Consider the following 27,944-nt stretch of genomic DNA (forward strand, 5'->3'; position numbering starts at 1 on the left):
AGTAGGCAACATTTTCAGGGCTGCTAATTTAGTAACTATTCATGTGTCTGCTTCTCAACCTTCAAAATTCTGTTTTTCTGTTTATTCTCTTTTTTCTTTTTTAATTTTTTTCCAAGATTTTTTGTACCTTTAAAAAATCATTTCAATGGAGTTTTGGGAGACCATGATAAAAATGGGTATGTTTAATCTGTCATCTTTAATCAGAAGTCAGCAGCACATTTTATGTATAGTGAGGGAGACATCTATTTTTCAGAAAGTATTAAAAGGGAAAATTCATTTTACCTTAGAAATGAATGTAAATGCTTATCTTAACGTCAGGAATGGAAATCCAACATGCAATAAATATTTTTAAATTAAAAGCAACAGGAGCGTTTAAAAATACTGTGATACTTACTGAAGTGAGCATGCTTTTATTGCTCCATCGAATGTTCCATGCTTATTATTTTTATCATGGAATTATTCTGTTCTTATTTAGTTTGCACTAGAATTGATTTCTCATTCAAGCAGTCAGAATACACAATATTCATTCACACCTTGTTATGAATCTGTCAAATTAACACTTATTAAGTGGAACACGAAGTGTCGGATGGTAAGCAGCAGTTCAATAACAGATCACAAAACAAATTGAAAAGGAAAAGTTTATTATTTACAGTTCTTGGAGGAAGTACATGCCTCAAAGGGCCACATGGGCTGGAAAAGTAGAGTGCAGGCACAGAAAAAGCCAGGACCTGAGGCACATGCCTTTTTTAGGGTCCATTGGTAGAATGGGCTAGGGTTCCGGGTTCCTGGGCTAGGTGCAGATTGGAAAATTCAAACCCAAACTGCAGAGTTTTGGTAAGCCCCATGTAGCTCTTATATAAGGACTGTATAAGGGGAAGGCATTAGGAGGCAGAGGAGACTGCTGATAATAAAAGCTGTTGGGAACTATCAGGGCTTATATTTGCTGTGACTCTGAGCTGCTGTCTGGGTCATGCACTTATATGAGGAGCCTAATGTCATTTTAAGGTCCCCACAGAGAGCTTGGCCAAACAAAATGGATGACCAGGTAGCGATACCATGGAATAGCTCAGCTAAACTCTCAACACATCTTTAGCTAGAAGAAATGGTGACTGCTACTTTTGTCTTAGGCAGGCCCAGGGATTATTAGTCTCTGTGTGAATCATAGAATAAATGCTGTTTTTCATTTACTCCAGTAATTTTTTAATCAGCAATATTTAAATGATATAATTCTTACAGAAGTTTAATTCCAATTTTGACTGATAGTGTATTTAAATTGCATTATAATAGATGAAGCATTTATATACTTACAGATATTTGATTATATGATTTTAAAAAGAATAATTTAAGTGAAGTAATCTTTTAGATATATATAAAACTGTTCTGAAGAAGCATTTTCTAAAAAATAATACAATTAAAGCATGTTCATAGATAATTTCTAATATTTTCCTATATTTCCTTCGATTTTTTCAAAATGTTTGACTATTTATTTATAGTTACTTGTATTTATTCTTTTCCTGTGATCTTTTTTTCTTAAATTATATCAGTGAACAGAAGGAAGAAAGAAGACTTCCAACCCTATCACAAAAATTCTGTTATAATGGGGTCACATGGAACGTTAGTCAGAGATGTACCAGTTTCTTAACTAAATAAATCTGTTCTTTATGAAATATTGCAATTTTCCTTAGAGGATTCATCAACAAAGAAAGATAGTGCTCCTTTTTAGGATTTTCTATTTAACATTTATAACGCCATATTTCCTGTCAACCAGCAAGAGATTTCAATAGTAATTGTTTTGTCACTCAAAAAAAATGAAATTTCTAAGACTATTTGGCAACACATAGCCACAGGGCTATCATAGCAAATTAAAGTCATTTATGTTCAACTGCAGTATACCCCATCATTCAATGACAAATGTGCTCATATCAAATGGGAATATTCTTTTTAAAAAGTTTTGTTACTTTATATGTTTTTGTTTTTATTAAAGTGACAGTGTTGTTTTACTCTATCATGAATTTTATATTTCAGAAATAATTCTGGCAACCAAATCTGGATATTAGATAAATGAGCCATTAGTATATTAACCAGCAGAAAGAAATGAAAACAAGTAAGGAAAAGTAAAATAAGAGATAGGACAAATGTATTTCATAGATTACTTCAGCTATGGGAGGAGAAGAAATTGAGTGAAGTGAACAACAGCCATATTTCATACTCAGGATTTTTCAAAGAATGGGATGCAATTCAGTCTTTTCATTTTCTTACTGTTCTTTACCTTATGAAAGGTCATTATTTTTTATTTGCACTTCTGTCACTTTTTCCATTTGTGCACAGACTTTGTTTTGTTTTCCTCTTATGTGACCTCAGTCTCTTTCAACAGATTAATTATAATCCTTTGTTCATGACGCACAGTTTCAGAACCTACTTTTATTTAGATGCTTTTAATAATATCACTCAATGTTCCCACATGATAGGAACTTAGCATTTTGGTTTGGTGGGCCCAGATTCTCTATCAGAAGTCCAGAATTCTTGGGTTGTGTTTCAGCTTCTTCAGGCTGATCCAACTCTCTGAAGTCTCATGGTCAGTTGGGAGCCTTGGAACTTGTTTCTCTTCCTGGTTTTCATAACGGGGGCGTGGATGGTCACCTCGGGACATGTGGGGCAGATGCTTTTCTTGCTGTTTGTTTGAGAATGTGAAGCAGTTTTGATCTCAGTGGAACAGATGATATGTGCACGCCCCGTGATGCTTTTTGGTCTGGTGTCACTACTGCAATTTAAAGTGCACTAACACAATGGTGTAGAATCATAATCTGTCCTGTCACTCCCAGCTCTGCCCTACACAGCCTCTAGCATCTGGACAAGAAAATACTTAAAGACATTTTTTAATCATCAACAGTTGGAAATCATTCATAGAAATTGTAATTATGCCCATTATTATCAAATATCTATGTGCCATTCTCCTAAATAATCACTTAATTCTTGAAACAATCATGCAAGATAGGTATGATTATACCTGTTTTTTAAAGAACTAAGGCATTTTTTAAAGAACTAAGAAGAAAAAACATTTGTCTAAGTTTATAAGAACTGAGTGCATGAGCTAAATGCAAATCTATTTCCAAAGGCCAGGACCTTTTCTGTCTCCGCCCTTCCTGATGTGCTATCCCATTCCGTGTGTGGTGTTTGGAACCAGAAGATCTCACGACAGCTCTGGGAGAAGGTGTCGGTTCTGGTTGTTCACTGTGCATTCTGGAACATTACATCCCCATGTGGCCATATAAAACGGAGCATTAATGACACTGCTGACAATGACAACAGTTGCCATTTACCTAGCGTACTGTGGGCTAGATTCTATGTCGACTGCTTTCCACTACCTGTCTCATCAAATCCTCACAACAGCTCAGAGAGATAGGTACATATTGACTCCCTAATTTGACATATTGGGAAACTGAGGCACAGAGAGCTTAGACTAATTGCCTTGTTGAGATCACACACAAATGTGGCCTTTTCCTCATGTGTTGTAACTTTCCCTTCCCTTTTTTTTATAGGAGGGGAAAAACTGTGCTAGCACAGGCCTACAGATTTCATTAAAGAACTAACTTTGGCTCAGGATTTTAGCTGAATCTTAAGGCATCCAATGACAAGATTTTACTAAGGTGTAACCTTCTCTGTCAGGTGTACTCCAGTTGAAAGTGGACTGTATACATGAGCTGCACTCATCTGTGAGCTACAGTGACATAACAAGACTGAGAACAACCCCACAGGCTCTGGATCTCACCCTGCCATTTATTAACTATGCAGCATTGGGCAAGCCATGTATAACTCACTCCCTGTGCCTCGCTTTTCTTATCTGCAAAATGGGAAAATACTACCTACTTTATTAGAGTTGTTGAAGAATAAAAATGAGTTTTTCCAATAGAACTTATTTTGATGATACAATATTCTGTTCTGCTGCTGTCTAATAAGGTAGCCACCAGCCACATGAGCTGGCTGCACTGAACACTTGCCACATTGAGCACTTGAAATGTAGTTCTTGTGTCTGGGAAATCAAATTTTTTATTTTATTTATTTTGATTTGAATTAATTAAAATTTGAATAGCCCCATGCGGCTAGGGGCTACCGTATTGGGCTGCACAGATTTAGAGGATTTAGAACTGAGCTTAGAACTATGTGTTTGCTTCTATCGTCACACTATCCCATCTTCATAGCAGTTATCATATCTAAAGTAAACTTATTTGCATATCTTCCTTACATTACCAGCATGTAAACTCCACAGGCGCAAGGACTTTGCTGTCTGTTCCTTACTCTCTCACTAGCGCCTAGAAGAATGAATGCCTTTCTCGTAATCAGAGCTGGTCCTTTAAAAAATGTTCTCATGGTTGAAAATTAGAGGTGATCTCACTCAGACTCTGCTGTGACACCCACCCTGCCCCCATTAGATAGTATATTTTATTTTGGCGAATGTGAGAGGACTTGGAAATATGTCTCTGATTACCACAAGAATAAGGAGGAGGGCAGGATAGCTAGTTTGTGCTTGCCTTTGGGGATCCTCTCAATTTATTCGTGGAAAAGTCATTTCTGTTATTAGCTAACCATGCAAATTATTAATGCTGAAACTGTGGCACAGCATCAAACACTACGTGTGGCTGTGTCGCATGTAAACTAGGGGCTCCGTTTATGCTTTAAAAACTTTTCATTGGAGGTCAGGAACTCAGAAATTCAAGAAACGTTCATGCCTAAGCTTTGATAATGCTTTTCGTGGTCTGTGACAAAATGAGAAAAACAAGGGCAATGTAGTCAGTTTTCTGCAAAGCAACTATTCAATTTGAAGGACAATTCTTTATTTTAACATTAGAATTTCCCAATTAAAGAATACACTGTTCTATGACTTCTAAAAGCCTGAGAGCCACTCAGATCACCGAGAGAATTTGGTTATGGCCAGGAATTTAACATCACCGTTGATTTTGTTTTTTTATCTTCTGAAGTTTACAAGGTCTATTATGATAGGCTGGACAACCAATTATCCCTTTAAATATTCACCTAGAGCAGAAAAATCTAGCCATCATATGTTCTAAAGTGCCCACTATGTACTCAGGCCTATACTTACAGTTTATTTGGGGATATGAGACTCAGTTGCCAAAACACAAAGAAAGCAATGTGTAATTAAATCCTCGTGAGGTCCAACCAAGAACAGGAGACAAGGGGAGGGGAGTCCAGAACTCCTGAAGTCTGTCTCCCATTGGAGACTGTGTGTATCCTGACAGGAAGGGACTGTGTCCCAATCATTTTAGCATTGAGGAGGCTTATGTGACTTCTAGTTACTACCCCAATGGCAGAACATAATTGTGCCAGGTGAAGCTGTGTTCTATCACTGGGAAGCCCTGATAAAGGGTGTCACTCACAGGTATGAGAAGCCTGGATCACTAGGTTCACATTCAAGTTCCACAGTCCACGATATCACTTCCACTGTCATGCGGGGACTGTGAAGTTCTGCAGGCCACTAACACCAGTGGGCCAAGGATGCACAGAAACTCCAGGAGGAAGACACTGGCCTTACCTGCTTAACAACTTCTAACTTCACTCAGTTTTCCTTTAAAAGCCAGGGATAGATAATCTACTTTCCATCTGAGTTTTAGACTCATGATGACAACCTGCCCAGGAAGGTCCTGGTGGCATCCAGAGCCTCTCTGGAAACACACTGTCCTCTAACTGCAGCCTGCTGGCAGGTGATATTCAATGTGGTGTTCTAGAATTAGTCAATGATCATCCCAAACTTCTCGGAGTTCCACCCTACAACCATAGATAAGACACAAGGGCATCTCCAAACAACACTGAACTCAACGGTCCTCAAAAAGGTCTTACCTCTGGCTTTATTTGTTCTGACTTGGATTTTTATTTTGTCTCCCCAGCCCTTCCTCCTCCCCCCAAAAAACTGCCTTTGCTCTCAAACAATAAGCTTTGGCTTTGCTCATCTTTGGACCAGGTCCTATACCACAGCCTTACCATGCTGATGAATCTCTTTTGGTCAAGAATGGATGACTCAACTGCGTGCCTGATGAGAACGAATCCCTCATATGAAATTTATCACAAAGAGCAGAGGCCAAGGAGGATTATGTATCCTTTTTCGCTGTCAGAAAAGCCTGGTTTTCCCTTCCCCAACCCAATGCCATTAGACATGTCAGTGAGTTCTCGACTTCCACCAGAACTTTCTGGTCTGGTCACCAGGGCTGTACCACGAGATCAAAAGGATTCACTATTGGAGACAAAGATTGACCCTTCCCTGAAAAATATGGGCCATACCTAAAAACTCTGCTATATTCTTATCTGTGGGAAAATAAAAGTGAAAAACAAAGCAACAAACTTTTCTTCATTTTCATAACAATGCAAGACAAATATTTCTAAAAGCTGGATCTGCTTCCACATGCCATAAGCCATGGAGCAAGAAATGGCAGTGCCTTTAACCTGGCTTGATATATGTGAAGGCTGGAAAGGGAGGAGTTAAAAGAGCCCCCTTCATTGTTTGAGGCATGGTATGAGCCTAACCTCCCACATTGGTTCATCATTAGAAAATCAGATTATAAATTAATAGAAAAATAGGAACATCCCTGGATTATTATGCTACGACAGTGATGGAACTATAACTTGGGAAACCAGTGTTTTGACCAAAGCTGGCCCTTTAACAACATAATGACACTCATTTGTAGGTAAAATGTGCATCTTTAAGGAAAGCAGTGTTTTAACAACGCTGGGAATTATAATTTATATGTAGAAATGTTACATAAGAAAGTGGGCTTAAAATGATGTTTTATAAACCCTCTTGTCTGTGCAGTAAATGAGAAAACCACAGGGTACATTTAGAAATAGGTTGGGAAAGAAATCTGAAGAGTAACAGATAATGAATCTCCTGAACATCCAAATTTAATATCTTAAGTGTTTTCAAAGAGGCAACAAGGAGAAAAATTATAGCAGCAGAGTATATGCCTCCAATTCCATTTATTAAGTGCCCTGTCTTTTTTCTCTCCTTTGTTGTAAGCTTTAAGCATCTCAGACTTGCTCTTTTGTGCTCGCCAGTGGACTTTCACTGCTCAGTCATGAGAACTTGGCTAGTGGAAAGAATCTGGGAAAAAAGGGGGAAATTTCTTCCCCCATCCCCTTACAGCTACTGAAGAGTAAACACTTATTGCTTCATCAAGTTATTACAAAAATAACAATTTGTTAAAACTAAATTCAGACAAATTAATATTAAAAGTGGTATTTTCAAAAACAATGAAAATAATATTCAAATTATTTAACTATTTTTAACTATTAATACAATTTATTTAAATAATTGCAATGATAAAAAATGAGTTCCCAGTAAAATAATAAACACATTCATTTAGATGAAGTTAATGAATTTAACACCAACATCGAAACTCAAACTGTCTAGACTAAATTATTTTTCCTGACAAACATCACCTTACCTGATTTTTTTGTTTGTTTTGAAAGGGGAAGGTTTATTTGGCATGACTGTTCTAGGGCCATCAGTACAGTGCTGCCCCTCGCCTTGGGGGCACAGCAGTCTACTTAACTGAATTTTTAAGGAGCCCATCAAAGAAAGAGTTTTTTTTCTCTTAGATGAATAACTTTAATAAAATTGAGCCTAATATTTTATCAGAGATTTTTAAAGAGAGATTTTTTTTTTTTTGGAGGGGCTAGGGGACTATTTTTATAGCAATAAGAATCAGAAGAAAAATTAAATAATAATGTATCTGTCTCAAAATAAGAATATAATGACACTAGTTGAAGGAGATGTATCTTCTCCACTTCACAAAATACTCCAAAGACTTCTTTAGCAGGAGGTGATACCTATGAGAAATTATAACCTGTAATGATAGAAGCAGTAATAGTAATGAGGAATTAAGAATATTTGAATAATATGTTCATGGAGCAGACCGGAAATTTTTATGAGAAGGCATGCAATAAGGACTGAGAGTTGAAAAAGGAGTTGTTCAGATGAATCGATGCAAAAAAATATAATTGAGATAGGAAATAAACATCCTAATAGCACTCTATGTTAAACACTGGCCTGGAGATGGTGAGTTGGGTGTTTATATATCTATATGTATACTTATATCTATCTATACATCTATATATCTATCATCTTGGTTATCTTGAAAATCAATCTCATTAAGTTCATTTCTACTATTTTAAAGATAAAAAAATTAAAGCATGTAACATTTAAGTGAATTGCTTAAGAATACAAAATTATTTATTCCAGCGTCTAAAATTAGAGATGATTTTTTCCAGTCTAATTCAAAAATCAATGCTTACTCTCCACAGAACCTTAGGTTTCCTCAGTGATGCTTTTAATGGTATAGGTAATGATGGAATATTAATAGAGATGTGATCAAATTGGTTGGGGTAGAATACACTCTACAGATTAAAATATTTTTTCAAAAATAGTCAATTCTGCACTTTCCCAAATCAAGATGGGCAGGGTACTTCCCCAGCACATTGTCACTCCATGTGTCTAGTCATTACATCAGGACCAATAGAATCTATTTACCTAATTCTGGATTTTAGGCTCATTCATGTGATTTGTATTGCTCCATAAGATGTTAAACATATGTTACGCCATTAGAGGCTTGACATATATTTGTGAAGTGTCTTATCCTTTTATAGATCTGCTGTTGCCCTCTGAAGAGGTGACCCTGATAACATACTAGGTGAAAGGTGATGAGAAACACGCAGGAAGCAGACATAGACTTTAGAGCCACACCAAGCTGTGTTCCAGCTTTATTGATCAACTCTCAGCCAGTCTTCAGAGAATGAGAATAAGTAATTATAATTTTAAACAACTGAATTTTAAGATGATTTATTATACAAAATTTTTGTGGCAGTGGTTGGCAGATAGTCATCAGCCTATGTTTCCACTTTAGAATCGCCACTTTAATATTTGCATATATTACAATTCCAAAACAATTCCTCAAAATTGGTTAGTACTCTTTAAAGAAATATAAACCACTACTTTATATTATACCATCCTTAAATTCACTGACACATTACGAAAATTTAACTATTTATCACATTTTTGCATATTTTACTTTTATCTATATTCTAAATGCTGTAGAAGCTACATATAACTGATTCATAATCAGCCAGTCAAAAGGTTGCATAGACATTTTAGCAATTTGTCCACTTAACCATGCACTCTCACTAAATTACAAAGAAAATCCGAGACTTTTATGAGTATAGAGGTGAATTTTGCCTAGCTAGTTGCCATTCTAAAAAATAGTTTAGAAAGCGTATGAAGGAACTGAAGTATGCAAAAGAATCCTGTATGCATTGTTTAAAACCGATGTCATCACTAATGCAAATGAACTTCTAAAGCCAAACAGAGCCACTTCTTAACACTTTGCATGGAATTATGTGACTAGAGATACTCAATATTAGCAACAGGAACAGACATTTAAAGAATAAAAATTATTTACAAACTTTTCATTTTTTTAAGTCTGAAATGTGTGTGTGTGTGTGTGTGTGTGTGTGTGTAACTGCAGCATTATAACACTTTAACATCAAATAATCACGTTCGTTGAATATAATGTAAAGAGTAATACCCCTCCCTAAACAATATTACTATAATATATAAAACTACTAAAAGAAAATACAAAAGTAAACTATCTTTGTCCTCTAGTTAAAGACTGGTTAGGAAAAACATGCAGTATTTCCTCTAGTACGTGTTTGTACCTGAAAATCTGTCGTCTTTTTTTCATGTTTAAATTATTATCTCTAAAAAATACATTTATGCTTTCTCTTCAGTTACCTGATTTAGTTAAAGATATGCTTGATTTTAATAATTACTATCCAAGCACTGCTAGCATCCACACTCTGGTTAAATAGACATCAAGGGATCTGGCATCCTTGGAGTTAGTGTGTATATGCTTAGTTTCCATTTTTTATTAATAGCATTTATATGGCCCTTCCTGTGACCCAGGTAGTTTTTAGCTATTTGTAAATATTAGCTTATTTAATTCATTTGTTCTTTCTAATAGCCCTATTATTAATAAGAGTAGAAATAATTCAATGAATTCCAAAAAAGTAAACTATATGTGTGTGTATATATATAAAAAAAAAGAAACATTTCTAATTTTTGACTCTGACTTTAATCAAAGTCACCAAGCTTTTTCAATTTCATACAAGTAAATATTTGAGCTTTATTGGCCATTTAGTCTCAGTAGCAACTAAGCTCAAGCTTGCCATTGTAGTGCTAAAACAGTTATAGACATATAAATACATGGCATAGCTCAAAAAAACTTGTTTTATCAAATGGGGCAGTGGACTGAATAAAGCCAATTAATCATAGTTTGGTGCCCTCTAACTTATATGGTAAGTACTGGGTATAATTCTAGTCATAGGAACGTATAAGGGAAACCAATAATACTTAGAACTAAATATTCCAAACCATATGCCTTTGAAGCATGCTCCTTTTTTGAGGGAAATATAAAAGCAATCCATGCTCATTAAAGAAAAAACAACAAAATAAAATATGATAGAAGAAAGCAAAGTCATATATGGTACCATAGCTGAATATAATTGAATCATTTCATTTTGTAATGTGTAAAGACAAAATAAGCACTTTTTTTTAGCTGCAGTGGATAAAAAGGACTCAAGAAATGGAAGTTCATTTTGAAAAGGCATAGTTATATTAACATTAAATCATTTCCACAGATTATACCTCTGATTGTACACAATTATTTTGTCAGTATGTTTGCTGGGCTAAGACTAAGTCATTAATATACATGAAAAGATCACAACAAATATTTTTCTAATTTTGAATTTAAAAAATACAGTAACTCAAAATAACAACAGTAGGGCAGTAACACTGCTTTTACATATGGAAGAGATTGCATTTAGTCTCCCTATTGATGAGAACTTTGTTACTTCTGTTATATTTGACTAGCAGAGAGAAAGTGAACAGCAGGGCCCTGGTAGACAGAATTAAATACATCAGTATACTTATTATGCCAAGCAAATGGAACAATTTACAGATTGGGAGCGGTGCAAAGTGTTGTCATTCTGGGCAAGAGCAGCATCTATCATTTCATACAAAAATAGAACACCCTTTCAGTATGTTCCAGCCTTGGCTCTCAATTCTCAATATAAATCTTAACCCAGAACAAATCAGTGATGGGATATAGAAGATAAAATAATAGAGAGTTGACAATGCAGTGATTAGTTAATTAACATAGGTACTCAGAGACTAGTCCATATGAAAAAAGGTAAAAAAAAAAAAAAAAACCTCAAACAATATGCAAACATTTCCTATATTTGTAATGATTCTCATTCTGAATATAATGAACACCCTTGATAATTTGTATATAGAAAAGCGATACATTTATACATTACCTAACTATGGAATTTTAAGTGTCAATACTTCATCAAATTATTACAAATAGTCATATAATCCATTTGTTTGTGGGAAACAACAACAAAAAAATAGATTGTTCACTTGACTCAATAACTTGTATATGGCTAAGAGACAGATTCCCCTAGGCTTTTATAAAACTTTGTTAACACAATTAACAAAGCACTCCCAGATTGCTTTATAATTAATTGTTTACATGTGTATGTCTCTTGGAAGAACTTGAACTACTTGAAGATACAAATTATATCTGTTGATATTTGTATACCTAATGCCATAGTTAGCACATATTCAGTATTCAATAAGTAATTGTTAATTCACTTCAACTGAATATGGCTTTTTGTTGTTATTTTGAGGATGGTACAATGATATATTTGGAAAACACTGTTCTCCTTCTTCTGATTCCAAGTTATTTTCAAAGCTTTATTAGTCTTTGAGATTTTCAGTTTAAAGTGGCAGTTAGGAAGCATTGTCAATTGTGACATTTTTCTGTGAACCTCCCCCCCCCAAAATAAACAAACAAAAAATATCAAGTTGTGAATCCTAGTCATTTAGATATATAGCCTATGAAATTTTAGGACTAAGAAAAAATTTCCACTGTCCGTATGATAAATAAAACAAAATCAAAATATTATTTCCAAGCTTCTCACAAGGCAAAATAGTGTTTTATTTTAAAATATCAAATTCATCTGGAAAAAAAATCCAGTTCTAAGAGTCAGAGACCCAGAGTTGTGGATTTGGGGTATGGTTCACTGAAATAGATGTATGAAAAACAAAATGCAAAAGGCAGACTATCTAATACATTCGTGTAATATGTTAGAGATAATTTGTATTGTTTAATATACTTTCTAGCAAATAAAAGAGTCCAAATGTTTCTTGTTACTACCATAAGCATCACATCTGTTTTGTGTTAATTTTAAGGATACATGAGATAAGTGAGAAAAGTGACTTTTTACTCACTGGATAGGTCCACAGATAATTAGACTTGATGATAGCATCATTAAAACAACTCTACCAGCAGAGGGCCTGAATAGATATTTTTCCAAAGAAAACATGTAAGTGTCCAGCGGGTACATGAAAAGATGGTCAACATCACTAATTATCAGAGAAATACAAATCAAAACCACAAAGAGATATCACTTCACACTTGTTAGAATGATTATCATCAAAAAGACACAAGATGACAAGTGTTGGTGTGGATGTGGAGAGAAGAGACCCCTTGTGCACTGTTGGTAGAAATGTAAACTAGTACAGCCACTATGAAAGACAGTATGGAGGTTCTTCAAAAATTATTCAGCCATTAAAAAAGAGGGAAAGTTTGCATTTGTAAGATGAATGGACCTAAAGGGCATTATGAAAAGTAAAATAAGTCAGGAAGAGAAAAGTAAATACTGTATCATCTCACTTAAATATGGAACCTAAAAAAAAAAAAAGAAAGAAACTCATAGAAACAGATTGGTGGGAGCAAGTGGCATGTGGGAAACGGGGAGATGTTGGTCAAAAAAATACAGACTTTCAGCTATAAGATGGGTAAGATCTGGTGATCTAATACACAGCATGAGGGCTATAGTTAACAATACCTTATATATTTGAAAATAGCTGAGAGTAGACCTTAAATGTTATCACTATATGTGCATAAAGAGGTAATTATGTGAAGGGATAGATGTGTTAACTACTATGGTGATCATTTCAGAATATATGTTTACCAAATAAACATACAATAAACTTACATAATATTATATGTAAATTGTATCTTAACACAGCTGGGGTGGGGGAAGCCATCAGAAGAATGGGATGTAGAGGAAATGCATAATGCCATGAAAGAATTTCAGTAATCTTTTTTTTTTTTAATTTCTTTCATGGTCATCTAATGGCCTTAATTTGCTTACAATCGATGTAGACAAAGGTCTGTAAATAAATAAATTACATAAAGTTATAATTGTGCTAGTAAAGCCAAGTTCAGAAATCAAATTTTGTTGAGGCATAGCAAGCAAAACAATTTTTGACCATTTTATCATGTTTTCCGAAACAGTTTTTGTAGGCAATAGAAAGATATGGAAATAAGCATGGACCTGAGTGTGATTTTGCTCTTTACCACTTACTATGTATATAAACTTAGACATGGTATTTTTTTTAATATCTCTGAGCCTGTGATTCTTAGTATGTAAAAACAGAAAAAAATACATATTTTTTGCATTGTTATGGTATTTTATTTAGAATATCAAAAGAGATGTAATGACTCATTAAAATGGTAGCCAATATTAGTTTTTAAAAAATTACCCATGTTATTCATAACCAAAAATAAAAGGCATGTACTATCAAGATCACAAAGGTTGAGTTCACAATGCAAGGTATGACTAAAAATCTAGAAAAACTATAGTGCTAGAGGAATAATGAAGATTGTTTGGGCAGAAAGCATACAAATATATGAGATAAATTAGGCTACTAAAATAATAGTGAATATCATATATGGATACCTTAATGATAAAGGAAAGAAAGAGTAAGAAGCAGAAGCTTTGCAAACCTGGGGTAGAGGACCAGCTGATAAAAATATGGACTCAAATCTAACAGTTACAACAATGAAAGGAAAACAATGACTAAATGCATAGATGGATTTGAGAAATTATGTAAGGTTGGAATGGATTTGTTGGAATCAAGGAATATACTATAGGATAATCCCTATATAATGAGCTCCCCGAGAAAGGCTTTCTTAAAGAATAAAGTAAGATATATGGAAGCATAAGGCAATGAAATAAGTTTTGAGGTGGGCTTTTTCAATGTTGGGCAAAATCCCAAATAAATTTTCTATCTATCATCTATCTATCTATCTATCTATCTATCTATCTATCTATCTATCTATCTATCATCCATCCATCCACCTATCCATCTATCCATCTATCTATCTAGAGAAAGAGAGGACAGTTGCTATATGTTGATTCTGAATTTAGAATTATTCGATAGAAAAACACAGTTGAAAAATGTTTAAGCATATTGAATGCCATTTCAATCATGCATCTTGGCATTGGTTTTCACTATTTTCAAATAATTGTAAACTAAAGTGATTGAGACTTTTATTGGTATCAACTAAAAGGAATGAAGTACATTTTTGTCTTGATCAATATTGATAGGCTAAAAGTATAAATATGATAGTTTTGCTTCAAAATATGAAGTGTAGATATTTGTTCCTGTTCATATAAAAGAGAAAAGAACTACTAGCATCTTTTGTATCATGATTTCAGATGGTCATTGAATATCTTCTATCACTTAATTTATTCTCATTGCTTCTAGCCCAGTTCTGTCACTGATTTGAGAGACTTTTGATATAAATGACACCAATGCTCTTTCACACTGAGTGCTGGCAGCTCACACAGGGATATTGTCTAGAAAATTTTTATTAACTTTTGTTTTATACAGGAATTGCAAGTGAGTTCACTATGAGTTATCATTAAAGTCTGAGAGAAATGAATCAAATGAATCACTATTGGAATAAAAATTATAAAAAATTATTTTGAATCATTCATTTTCATTTTATATTTTAATTTAAAATTATGAAGTTGATATTTAAATTAATCAACATTTACAATGTACTTTTGAGTAAATAAATCACACACATAATATGTGCATCTAGTAGCAGAAAGCAGCACAAAATATTAAAAAATTACATAATAGCCCTATGACACACCAATGTACCATCTATCTTCCCGGGGGCAAGAATGTTAATGATTCTTATTGATCCTTTTGGAAATAATAATGTAGATACCCAAGAGTAAATTTGTGTTTGCATTCTGTTTTTAATCAAAAAGAAGTTGCTATCCATAATATTTTAAACTATGCATTTTTTAGGTTTAAAATGTTATCAACTTTAACTCTTGTATAGATCACTTGGGCTGTCGGCCATTAGATTATACCATGAAGCTGATATAAAGATGTTCCACAAGGCCTTGGTTGCCCACTGTGACTTGAGCATGGTAGTGTTGCCTCTCACTCAAATATCATTTAAGCACCTTTTATCTTCCTCTGTAAAGTCGGAAAAATAGTATGTAAATGAAAGGATTTCTGAGCTTTAGTTTACTCCTGAAGTGTCCTACCTTCAGGAAATGTTAGGTCTGCTTTACCCCTTCTTCACAACACTTCAGCTTGGGTAGGGGATGTAGGTTTAGGTTCTCCTAAAGAGAATTTATTTGCCTTATTGGTGGTTGTTCCTTCAGTACCTTTCTTCAGTCTGGTGTCATTTAGATTTTTTCATCAGCAGCTTTAAAAATTATCTAAATTTGAAAGTAAATCTTACCAATCTTCTAGAATAGTTACTTAAGAATTTTCTGAATTTAAATTACTATTCATCATTTTCATAACTGTTAAAGGAGTGATTAAGTGTTGTCCAGAAGTTGTTTTTTCCCTATATATTAATGCAGTTACTTCTATTTCTTTAAACATTCCATCTCTTTTATTTCTCTTTCCTCTTGTTCCCTGATTCTTTGTGTTTTTATTGCCATAATTCTGAATATTATTGGTGTATTCAGCTGATATAACTCCTTCCTTCTCAGTTTACCCTCTGACTTCAGTCATTATCACCTCACTAAATATTTTCTAGGTAGCTATTATTTGTCATACAGTATTTTAGCAAAGCTGTATCTAAAAGAATTACCCCGTGGACCACCAGGATTTGAACCATGCGATGGAGAGTAAGAATCTTCTCTTCAGAACACAGTAATCACAATCATGTCCTTTTAACATACTTTTTACAGACCTTCTAACTTTTTTTTAAAAACCAGTCTAATTCCCCTTTTCTCTCCATCACCTTATGTTGATGGGGGCACTTAATTCAGTGTGCAATTTTTTTAAAAGATAAATTCACCTTTTTTTGGTCACTCTGCATAGATATTGTATAAATCAGGGGCTTCAAGTAAGCTTCCAAATACATATTTTCATCTTGGGGATTGTTATTTACATAAATCTGGTTTTAATTTTATTTGATGAGTGAACTAGAAACCTTTTTTTTACAACAAATACCTGTGATAAGAATTCTAAAATAATGCTTGATAAATCAACAACAGTTAAAATTACTGCATTGTTCTTTATTCCTTCCCAAAGAAACATTTTTTTCATTATCTAACATTTTCCAACCAAGGAGGATGAATGGAAGCCACTGTTTAGTAAATTCTGGATTCTATCTGAGTTTTGGAGATAACTCTGTTTCAGATGTTGTGATAGAACTATTTAAGGCTCTGGCATTTAGATGTCATTATGTAACACTGCTTTACTATGGTCCCCAATTTGGAACCACTGGTTGTTTCTTTTCAGCCTCAAATAATTGCGCCATGGGGAAAGACAAATTTCCTTACAGTTTGTAATACCTGGAAGGTTAGAGAACAAAAATAAAGTTTACAAAATCTAGTGACATTCTGACATAAGTTCGGCTTGTCATAAATTAACCATAAACTTATTTATTGAGCTTAACTCTCAAGTACATCTCCCCACCATAGCCACTTTTAAAAAGATCGAATGCCATAGTTATTACAGTATCTATAATCCTTTCTGGGTGATGGAACAAGCATGTTCATATCTTGTTGATGAACGTGATGTTCCATTAGGGTCATTATTTGATGAGTACAGTCAAATAGTGCTTTGTATTTTCAAGCTGATTTTTCCTCCATAGGGAGTCTCTTGGAATATAGCTCACTCTATTGTCCATATTTGAGTTAACAGCTATTTTTTACTATGATGTTGAGCTTCCAAGGAATTTTATTTCAGCCTTTCTATGTAAGGCAGGGCTGGCTCCTAACATCCCCACAGAACATTTGTAACACAAGGACGAGGACTGATGAAACATCATGCATATTGTTGTCAATAAATATTTATGACATTAGAATTACTGAGGAATATAGTCTACATCAAAAAAAATGTTGTGTATACTACGAGCCTCTCAATTGTGTATAAATTGTGACCTTGTCATAAACGTCCATTATGCTAACTTGGGAGGGCAGTTCTCTATAATGTCCTGACCTTCGAAACCATAAAAGTAGTTTTCAAAAGGAACATACTAAGCTGTGATATGAAAAATTTTTCCAAATATTTTTCAGTATCGAAAGAAAGTAGAAACTGTTTTATTCACACCCAGAAAGTTCTCTTAACAATATGCCATCTTGATTGTTGGAAATACAGAATTCAGTTAACTCTGTTCAATAGTCAGCATCCTACTAAATTAATTGGTAGTACTTTTCTCAGAGTATCTTAAAAAAAAGAACCAGAAGTTTCAAGTTGGCCTACAAACTGGACAGCAATAACAGCCCATAAATTGAGTCATCAGAGGATGCTCTGTCATTATTTTTCTGCAGATCATTTGGGTGGAGTCTTTAGGGAATATGTGTATATCAGAATGAATCCAATATTTTTTCCAAGAAAACAAGTCTGTATTTCTTGCAATTTTCACCTTGAGTGAGTATCAGATCTCAATGAGATAGCTGAGAGTATTATTCCTATGCCCTAACTGGCTTAGTTGAAATAGCAAGTTTACAGCCTGCCTCGAAATTGATAACCTTTTATGAGCCCCTTTTCTATTGACTATAATCTCCCTCTGTTTCCATTTAGTACCTGTTTTGATTATGGAGTGTCTTAGGGTAGTTTTCCTTATGTTTTTTGTGCTTGGATTTCTTAGTTTCTTAAATGTGTGGATTTATACTATTTTTTCAAATTTTAAAAGTGTTTGTTTTTTCCTCTCCCTACCTTCTCTTCTTTGGGAACATCAATTATCCATATATTAGGCCTCCTAAAGTTCTTAACAGTCTATGGATGTTCTGTTTATTTTTCTTTCAGCTTCATTTCTCTTTGGATAGTGTTTTGTTTTGGATAGTTTCTATGACTTTGTTTTAAGTTTATTAAACTTTTCATTAATTCCAATTAATATATATATTTTTAAATCTCAGACATTGTCTTTCTAATCTCTAGAAATCCAGTTTGTTGGTTTTGTTTTATCTCTCTTTGTTAACATGATTATTTTTCTAGCTTATTGAACATATGGAATACAGTTAGAATAACTTTAATATCTTTGTCAGCTAATTATAACTTCTATGTCAGCTTTGATCAGTTTTGAGAATCAGTTTTTCTCCTCACATTGGGTTGTATTTTTCTGCTTATTTGTATAGATGCTAGTTTTATATTAGATGCTAAACACTGTAGATTAGGTGCTGGATGCTATTGTATTATGAATATTCTTTATCTTTGTTCTCGAATGTACTTTAAGTTAATGAAAACAGTTATTTTCCCCCCATTAGGACTTGCTTTTGAGCTTTGTTAGACAATATCAGAGAAAGATTTATTCTAGACTAGGTCTAAATATTCTACCTAATGCACCTTGAATTATGTAGAATTCTACATTGGCTGGTAGGAATAGATGCAATTCACAGTCTTGCAAGTTTAGATACTGTTTCTTTAATCATGTTTTGGATTTTTCTCCTGGTCTTAGGCGATCTTCTCACATGACTGTGTAATAAGTACTCACCTGCATTCTCGAAAGTGACAACAATCTTTAGATCTCCAGATCTCTCTCTCTCTCTTTGCAAAATCTCTTTTTTATTATTTGTGATCTTTAGCCCCCTGGGTCACTCCATACTTTCATCTGCGCCTTCTCATCTTAGATTCGGATGGGCTCTCCCTGATTTCCCCGTTTCTGTACTATGGGCAGAAAACTCTCTCAAGACATTAGATAGTGTCCAATCATAGAGCTCACCTTGTTTGTTTCACTGCCCATTGTTAACCAGAGGCCAGTTTCATGAAAACTGTGATAATATAGATTTTGATGGGGCCTGGGGTGGGGGATTGGTGGTGGGGGGGGAGGGTTATTTACTTTAGGCAGGAAGATAAATATAGTCTCTTTTATTATTACATCTTGGCCTGATGTGATACTAAGTTCTTTAAACTGATTATCTTATGTTATAAAACATAACATTTATGTTTCACGATTTTACGTGTTGTTTAAATGACCTATATTCCTTACTAAATTTTAAACATAATTAAATATCTATATAATCTAATAAATATTTTATTAATACCCAATGTCTTTATTAATAAATATTTTATTAATACCCAATGTCTGGAAACAACAATGTTTAGAAGCATCTTTATTGCTTCTAAAACCAAACCAAATTATGCATAAGAGCACAATGAATAAGCATTATACAAGTTAAAATATTAAAGAAAACAAAGAAAAAATGTTTCATAAGCATAATTCAAAATGTGCTTTAAATTATCATTGATGTAATTTCTGGAATAAAATAGAACTCTGCAAGAGTTGATAAATAATAAGTTCATTTCCATTTCAAAAAGAAATAACTTTTGATACAGTCGAATTGTAAAAAGACAGCCTCATGCTGATAAAGATGTTTTACACAGTGCATCATTCCTTATCATCAGATTCAAATGAACACAGCTGATGTGTGGCACAGTTATTCTTTAATTTCTGAGTTTCTCAATAGTAATAGCGAAAATACTAAAGGAAATTCTCAAGAATGTTCTTTAATAAACATGGAATACATTGATTATCTTTTTTAAATCTTCAAATGTATTACCTAAAATGCAATAAATCAATATTTTAATTGTTAATCTACAATAAGCTATTAGTTGGAATAGCACTGTTAATTGAATACTTATTTAGGAGGCACTGTGGATGCAGAAATAAATCATAGACATCTCTAGTCTTGGGGTGCTCATTATATTTTTGTAGATACAGACAAATAAATAACTAAGACATACTTATTACCCTTTTTACACATGTATATTATGGCAGTTACCATAATATGTACCATAATATGTATGGTAACTGCCATAATATACATGTGTAAAAAGGGTAATGAGACATAGACGAGTAAAAAATAAATATATCCTGGAGTAATAGTGCTTGTTTATTAAGATCTTAAACTTCTTTAACAAATGTCACTTCCTAATACACAGATTTGTTGAGATTCAATAACTTTGTCTTGGTTAGTATTTGACATACAGTAAGAAAAAGTACGTTAATATCTCTCTAAAGTTTATCTTTCAGGGTCTATCAAAGGTCATGAATAAATATAGAAAGATAATAAACTTGATAAATATTTGGAAATAATGTTATGTTCATTAGATTGCTTTTTAAATGAGCTTTTAAAAAGATATGATTAAAGTAATAAATTTTGTAAGTACTATAGATATTTATAAATATATTTGCAGAACATCTTTAGTAATATTTTTTCATTATTTTAATGTAAATCGGAGCTGTTCATGCCACTGAAAAAGAGCAATATAATTAAAAACATGTTTGCATTAGGCCTTTTATTAGACACCAGCAGTTATTTTATATATACCACTCTAATACTCTAATATTATATATCAGGCAATTTAAGATACTAAGCTTTTCTCTTTCACACACACACACACACACACACACACTGTTCCATGCTTATGATGTTCATCTAAGTGACTTAAACCACTGAAAAGGAGCTAATATATGAGCCAAAGTACTCATCATTCAAAATAAACAGGTTACTTATATTTGAACAACATAATACTTTTGACCTTTTGAAATATCTAAGGAAATAAGTTGGCTAAAGAACAGAAAGAAAGGAAAAGAAGCTGAGTATAGTGCACTATATCCACTGGCAAATAAAGATGTGACAGGATCGAGCTGCTGAGATGACTCCAGTGTTCTACTGTCCCTACCCTCCGTGGTTCCCTTCCATATCAGCCCACATTCTGAAATATTTCCTCTCTAATTTCTTTTCTGTCTCTGCTATGCTATGCATGCAAAACCAGAAGCCATGGCTATCTGTGAAAGTGATTCCCTCATTACTGTCCCTTCACTCATTTCATGAAAGTGATCAAACTTTTCAGTTGAAACAATCACGTTTATCAGCTGGAGGTCTCTCAATGCCATCAGTGGAGTTCAAATAGATTGTTCCCTATATATCCTGAAGGATCAACTTTATTTATTTATTTTTTTATTTAAAAGAAAATAAGAAAGTGAGTAGAGGAAAAAAGTGAAACAAAATTAAATAAAAATAGAGAGCAAAAATAAAAATATATAACAAAATCAGCTACCAGTGTCTTCTGAATATGCTTAAACGTAATCCAAGTCTCTATATTTATTTTTTTTACATTTATTAAGTTGTTATTTATGCACTTACTCTCATAATATATGAGCTACTTGCTTCCCTGTTTATTATAAAATAAATCAGATTTCTCAGAATATGGTGACGATAGCTAGCAGTTACTGAAAGTTTACTTTTATATTAGGAAAAGCATTTTATAAGCATTGCCCAGTTGAAAACTTGGGGGAAGAAAACTTATGAAAGGGATAACTATTATATTATCCATGAAAAAAATGGAGATTTGAAAAGCTAAATTTGTAGGCAAATCAGAAAAATAATGCAATCTAGACCATAAGTATAACCCAGTGCTACTGAATTCAAATTATTTGAACAACTATGTTCCAAATTTTATATATATATATAATACATACTTATATAAAATATGTTCATAATATATACTGTATATTATAAATATAATATGCAATACATATTTCTATGTATTTATATATTTTATATATATTGTTAGATGCTACATGTAGGGAACATTCATGTCATCTGTATGGTTTCTGATTGCCATATATTAAGAGTCCATAATGGTCACACATTCTTGAGAGTAATTATTAGTACCTACTATATATTAAGCACAATTGTAACTTTATGACATTAAAGGAGAACAAAGCAGACAAAAAACTGATCTCAAGACCATATGGTTTAACAAAGAAACAATCACAAATGTGTTAATTTGCTTAGTTTCAGATGAACAGCATAAAGTGTAATGAATGTCTGTATTATAGTTTTGTGTAGTCAGGGCATTCAGTGAAGCAGTGCCCGCAGTAGTAAAAGTTCTACCGAAATTAAATTAGGAGTATAAGAAAATTGATGAATAAGAAAAGGAAAAGCACTTCAAAAAGTGGGGGAATTTGCAATTATTTTTAGGGCTAGGGAGAGCTAAATTTAGGAGGAATCAGAGTTTTAGTGTGCTTGGAGCTGAGAATTGTATTGCCAGATGATAGACACCAAGTATGAATTTTGTTGAGTAATTGATTCAGGGTTTAGTGTATAATATATTGAAATATCTTCTATTAAGAACAATAGAAATGTTTGGAAATTTTCGTATTAAAAACAGAATATTTTAAATTTAGGTATCAGTCTACAGCCATGCCACCCTGAACAAGCCCGATCCCATCTGATTTCAGAAGCCTCGGAAGCTAAGCAGGGTTGGGCCTGGTTAGTACTTGGATGGGAGGCCACCTTGGAAGACCAAGTGCTATAGGTATTAAAATAATAATAATAATAATAATGGAATAAAATAAAAATTAAAAAAACTTTTAATTTAAAAAATAAATTTAGGTATCAACTTACTTTTTAACTGCATCTCATGGAAAGAGAGTCATAGCAAAACTGTAAAGATTTTGCCTAGGTGAAATTTTTAAAAATACCTAAAATGTGAGTGTCTTTTTTTAAAATTGACTTATACTGGCAGAGAAGAAAACAGTGAGTAAATAGAAATTGCTGTACGTATGTGCAAAGTCAATACAGATAAATATAATTTGGTCATAAATGATACTACCTTGTTCTGCAATGTTCTGTAATATAGGGTGAATCAAAGAATTTTTCCTGAGAAGCAAAATATTAAATTTTAATTTCACACTCATAGTCTTCTTCCCCAAATGATTCTGGCACGATATTATAAATGCATTTTGTTTTGAATACCTAAATTACAGAATATTGCACATTTTGATCTGCGTGAGATTCTGAAACACTAGCCAAAAGTACAAGAGAGAATTTTTTTGTAACTACCAATTTTTTGTAACTACCATTGAAACTGAAAATACATAAATTTTTATAAGACATATTCTGGAAGTGGTTTTAAACAATTTACTTAATATAGAGAGCATTAGTAGTTCATCTGTAAAAAACCAGGGTGCTAACAATACCTTCTACCTAAGCATTCTACACTAAAAAAGTGATAAGCTATGTGTGAAAGCACCTAAGCTTGCCTGAATCCTATGATCACATAGAGACATACCCAAATCTCAATTAAAACATTTTCTTAGATTAATTAATATTATTAGAAAAAATATATTTTAGAAATGGATAAACAACCTTCAGGATGATTTTTAAAATACTTTAGTGGATTAGCCATCGGCTCTGTATATATTTTTCTCTTTCATGCAGTGAGAGAATGAGCTCTGACTCTAGTGAGCTACAGCCAGATACTGGGAAGGAGAGCCCTCATTGACAGAGTGAAAGTAATTGTAGACATCCCTTTTCCCAGGGATGATGATAGAATATGAAGACTAGTCCCAGAACTAACCTCAGTGTTTCTGAACCAATACTGATACAAGATGTCTCAGTATCCTCTTTTCTTTAAGCCCTTCTGCCTCCTCAATTGCAATTCTTCTCATCTGCTGGGTGGAGATTTTATTAAAATACATGGAATGATTAAAGCAGTATTGCCCATATCCTGAAGAAGAGTGATTGTTTTTCCAGCTATGATGCCCCTTACACCAAAACAAAAAAGAAAAAGAAAAATCTAGGTGAACTTGCATTGCATAATTTGCTTCTCAAGCCTCTTGTTTATAAATGACCTCCCTTTTTGGAGTGCAATGTAAGACATGAATATAAAGCTTAGCTATTCTATAATGTCATAAACATAAAGCATTACCAAGATATCATTGTGTTCCTAACATATCACTAGTGCATGAAGAGTTGAGCTAATATCATTCTCACATGCTTAAATGTGGCAGCAGTATCTACTAACCTGCAATGTGACCAATATCCTCTCTTTTCCTAACTGATGAATTTGCAATAACTATAAACAGTCCTTCTTACATAACTAATTCTTACAGCTTACAAGTAGATTTTTAGCATGCATTTTTACATTTCTATTTACATTAACTCCTAATTCTCTGACTCAACTTCCCTGATGGTTTTTGAGAAAATTCTCAGAAATTTGCTTTATTTTCTAACAACAAAAGCAAGTAGTTGAAGCTTATGTATAAATTGTTGACTTGCCCTAACTTAGAAAACACACATAAACTTAAAAATGTTTTTTATATTTTTCATTCTAGTGGGAGTATGAAGGAATGCATACAAAGAACACTTTAAATATATTGAGCAATGTTTATTGAATTGTGAATGACTTGTTTTTTCCTTCTAAATATCACATTTTCCATTTAATTCTAAATCTAGACAAAGACAGGTCATTCATATACCTTAGAAGTAAGGCGCTTTTAGCTTAGTAATCATAACACAGTTTAGCCAAATGGAAGCTACATCATCAGCCATGGCATTATAGTTACATCGACTGAATGTCTCAGGCAGTAGTATATCACACATTACCTATTTTCAAGACTTAGTTCAAAATATATGTATCTCAATTACAGACTCAGAGACCACAGTCACTATAATTATAGCAATAAAGACATAAATCAGGTTTCCAGAGAATCATTCACTTCCTCAGATTTTTACTGTTATTATTTTACTCTTCAATCATTTGTACATAATGCAAAAAAAAAAAAAAGAACACATTGTAATAAATAAGTTGTGTGGTGTATACGGTTAATAGTTAGACCATTTATAATAAAATGAGTAATTTGGGGTTAATTATTTAAATTATCCATGCCTTACCTTTATTTGTGAGACTATATATGTTTATATATAAAAATGGTAATTACTTTATAATTATTTAATTTATTGATATAAGAAGTAAATATCAATGTTGACAATTTTAGGGAGAGGAGATGGCTGATATTCTGGATCTAAAATATTAAAATTCATTAGAATTGGAAAGTTATGTAGTCGTTGGCAATCCAAAATATTTTTATCACTTTATGAACATTAACTTGCCTCTAATAATGATCAGTGAGGTTAGTAATATTTTACACATAAATAATTAAATTTATTCACTTGCAAATACAGAATCATTTGAATATAATGTTTATTTCTTAATTCACATATATGTGTAAACATGATACTACATGTGTAGCTATGTTTGCTTTGGGGGAAATTGTTTGCAATGATCCACAGAAGCTGTCTTAAAGCATTTTTTTTACCTACTTTTTAAAAACACACTTCTATATTTAACCAATTAACTTTTTTAATGTGTGGTTATTATAATTAATTTATGTCATTTTTTTTTTTTTCCAAGTGAAACCTGTTGCTCTGAGTGTATTTAAGTTGTATCTCAGAAGGTACAAAGCCAGTCAGAGGAAAACTACGATTAAACTCAGGTCTCATTCCTAAGCCTATGAACTTTCTGGTTTTCTTAACTGCAACAGATAAATAAATTAGAAAAGAAAGATTTTCTTCATATGTTAGGACTCGAGAAGGAACTTATTTAAGTATTAATAAACCTTCCTTTCATAAAAAAAATAAAAGGGAAGAGAGAGAGATGAATGTTAGAATTTTCATAATGCTTCTTTTATTAAACATTTATACATTTTTTAAATTATCCACTCAAATCTATTGAAAATTGTATGTTCTTGCTTCATGTTATTTATGTTTCGTGCAGCCTTTATCATAGGACAAAATCACACCAATAAGGGCAGTTATTTGCTCTCAATTTAATATCTCCTCACTAAAGTCAAAATTTTAGATACCCTAAATTGATGTTTTTAAATCTTTTTCTCAGTGATTAAAAGCAAAAACAACAGGAAAAATGAAACACTATAAGAACTATAAGTAATTTCACAAGGAGCAAATATTCAAAATAGCAGTCTTTATCTATTCAGTTTACCATTGACTCCACAGTAGCTCTTCTGAGTCCGTACTAAAAATCTTTATTATTGAAACTCAAGAGGGACTGTATTATTTTGATAGTAATATTGAACTTAATTTTGAAGAAGCAACAAGTATCATTTAGTTTTTGAATATTTTGTAAAGGTTCTGATATATAAAGAAAAATGTAAATGCCTCCCTACCTAATACATATAAATGTATTTCAAATTTTAAGCTCTATTTCTTCTTATGTGATTAATTTAAATAAATAGATACAGCATGATCAGACCTTTTACTTGGATTTAAAATAATATTAATACTTAACCATAGGTATGTAATTTTTCAGTTTAAAATAACCAGAGATTAAATACACTATCCAACCACTGTAAAATAGTTATTTGAAAGTTTACATTTTTATGTTCATGAGTTCATTTTAATTTTCGCAATATTTTTCTCTATGTCTAAGGTTTCAGGATCATGTACTTGGTATTTGAATCAACCTTATTTTGGCAATACTTTGATAATAATGGCAGATAAATTCACAAGTTGCATGTAATTACCTTCAAAATAGGAACATGTTCAAAGTATGCTCAAACCATAAGCAACTCTTTACCTCTGTATTTGAAATGACATTATATATTTGTTAATTATATATTAATAGGAAATGTCATTTATTTTTTAATTTGCTTTGAAAACAATGAACAGTGTTTATATCTGATTTAATTTCAAGTAGATTATTCTTCTATGTCTATCTATCTATCGCTCAATCAATTTTAGCACATTTTATTCCTTAGAGATATAACAGTGCAAAATAACAAATGTCTTGAAGTTCAGGGAGCTTATATTCCAATTGGGAAATTTAACTTTTAGACAAGTATAAAAATACATGGACCGTATTTCAACTAAAGAGAAAATGACTGGCAGTTGGGCCATTTCAGATAGAATGAAAGAGGCATTTTTTCTAAAGGTATAACATAGGGCAGAGACTTGAATAATAGTCAGTCGTTAGAAATGTATAAAAAATGTAAAAAAGGGAAATAGGTATCACTAAGAAATTAGGATTATTCTAGTCTTTGTAATACTGACAGAAAGGCTAGATACGGGGGCCAAAGAGAAAGTGGTAAAAGGTGAGGAAAGAGACATGCTATGAGACTAGGTCTTGTGAGACTTTCATCATATCTGCAGGTAATCCTATGATAAATGAAGACTGCGGAACAGTTTTAAAGAGAGTAATGTTTTAACTTGGTTTGGTCACAAATTAAAATGGGGGCTGCAGCCAAGAAATCAAGGGAAAGCTGAGACTGGAAAGAACAGTAATAGAAGAAATAAGAGAGATGTTAAGAGTGAAGATGTGTCAGTAGAGGCCAAGGCTAAGGTCATCCACACACTCATCTTCTGAATTAATGTGTGTAGATATAAAAATTAGATAGTGGAGAAGGCTAATAGAGAAAAAAATGGATTCATTTGAAATATGATGTTGAGATAGAGTTTTATGGATATCCTGGCTTACCAGAAAGAAAGTCAAGTGGTCCTAGAGCAAATTAAGCCTGAAACATTGTTGGAGGCAAAAATGACAAAATTAAAGCTGTTCTACTTCAGGCATATCATGTGAAGGTAAGGTTCTTTAGAAAAGACAATGATTCTTGAAAAATAAAAGATAGCAGGAAAAGAGGAAGACTAAATATGAGATGGATTGATTCCATAAAAAGTCATAGGCATGAGTTTACAGGAGATGAGCAGGGTTGTTGAGGACAGGACATTGTATATATCAC

The 27,944-nt window shown here is 32.9% G+C and overlaps 1 pseudogene; it reads left to right on the forward strand.

Annotated features, from left to right (window-relative positions):
* Window positions 1-22,598: 22,598 nt before the first annotated feature.
* LOC112481472 lies at window positions 22,599-22,726 on the forward strand (annotated as a pseudogene).
* The last annotated feature ends 5,218 nt before the right edge of the window (window positions 22,727-27,944 follow it).

Source organism: Pteropus alecto, unplaced genomic scaffold (assembly GCF_000325575.1).
Source record: "Pteropus alecto unplaced genomic scaffold, ASM32557v1 scaffold72, whole genome shotgun sequence".
Lineage (NCBI taxonomy): Eukaryota > Metazoa > Chordata > Mammalia > Chiroptera > Pteropodidae > Pteropus > Pteropus alecto.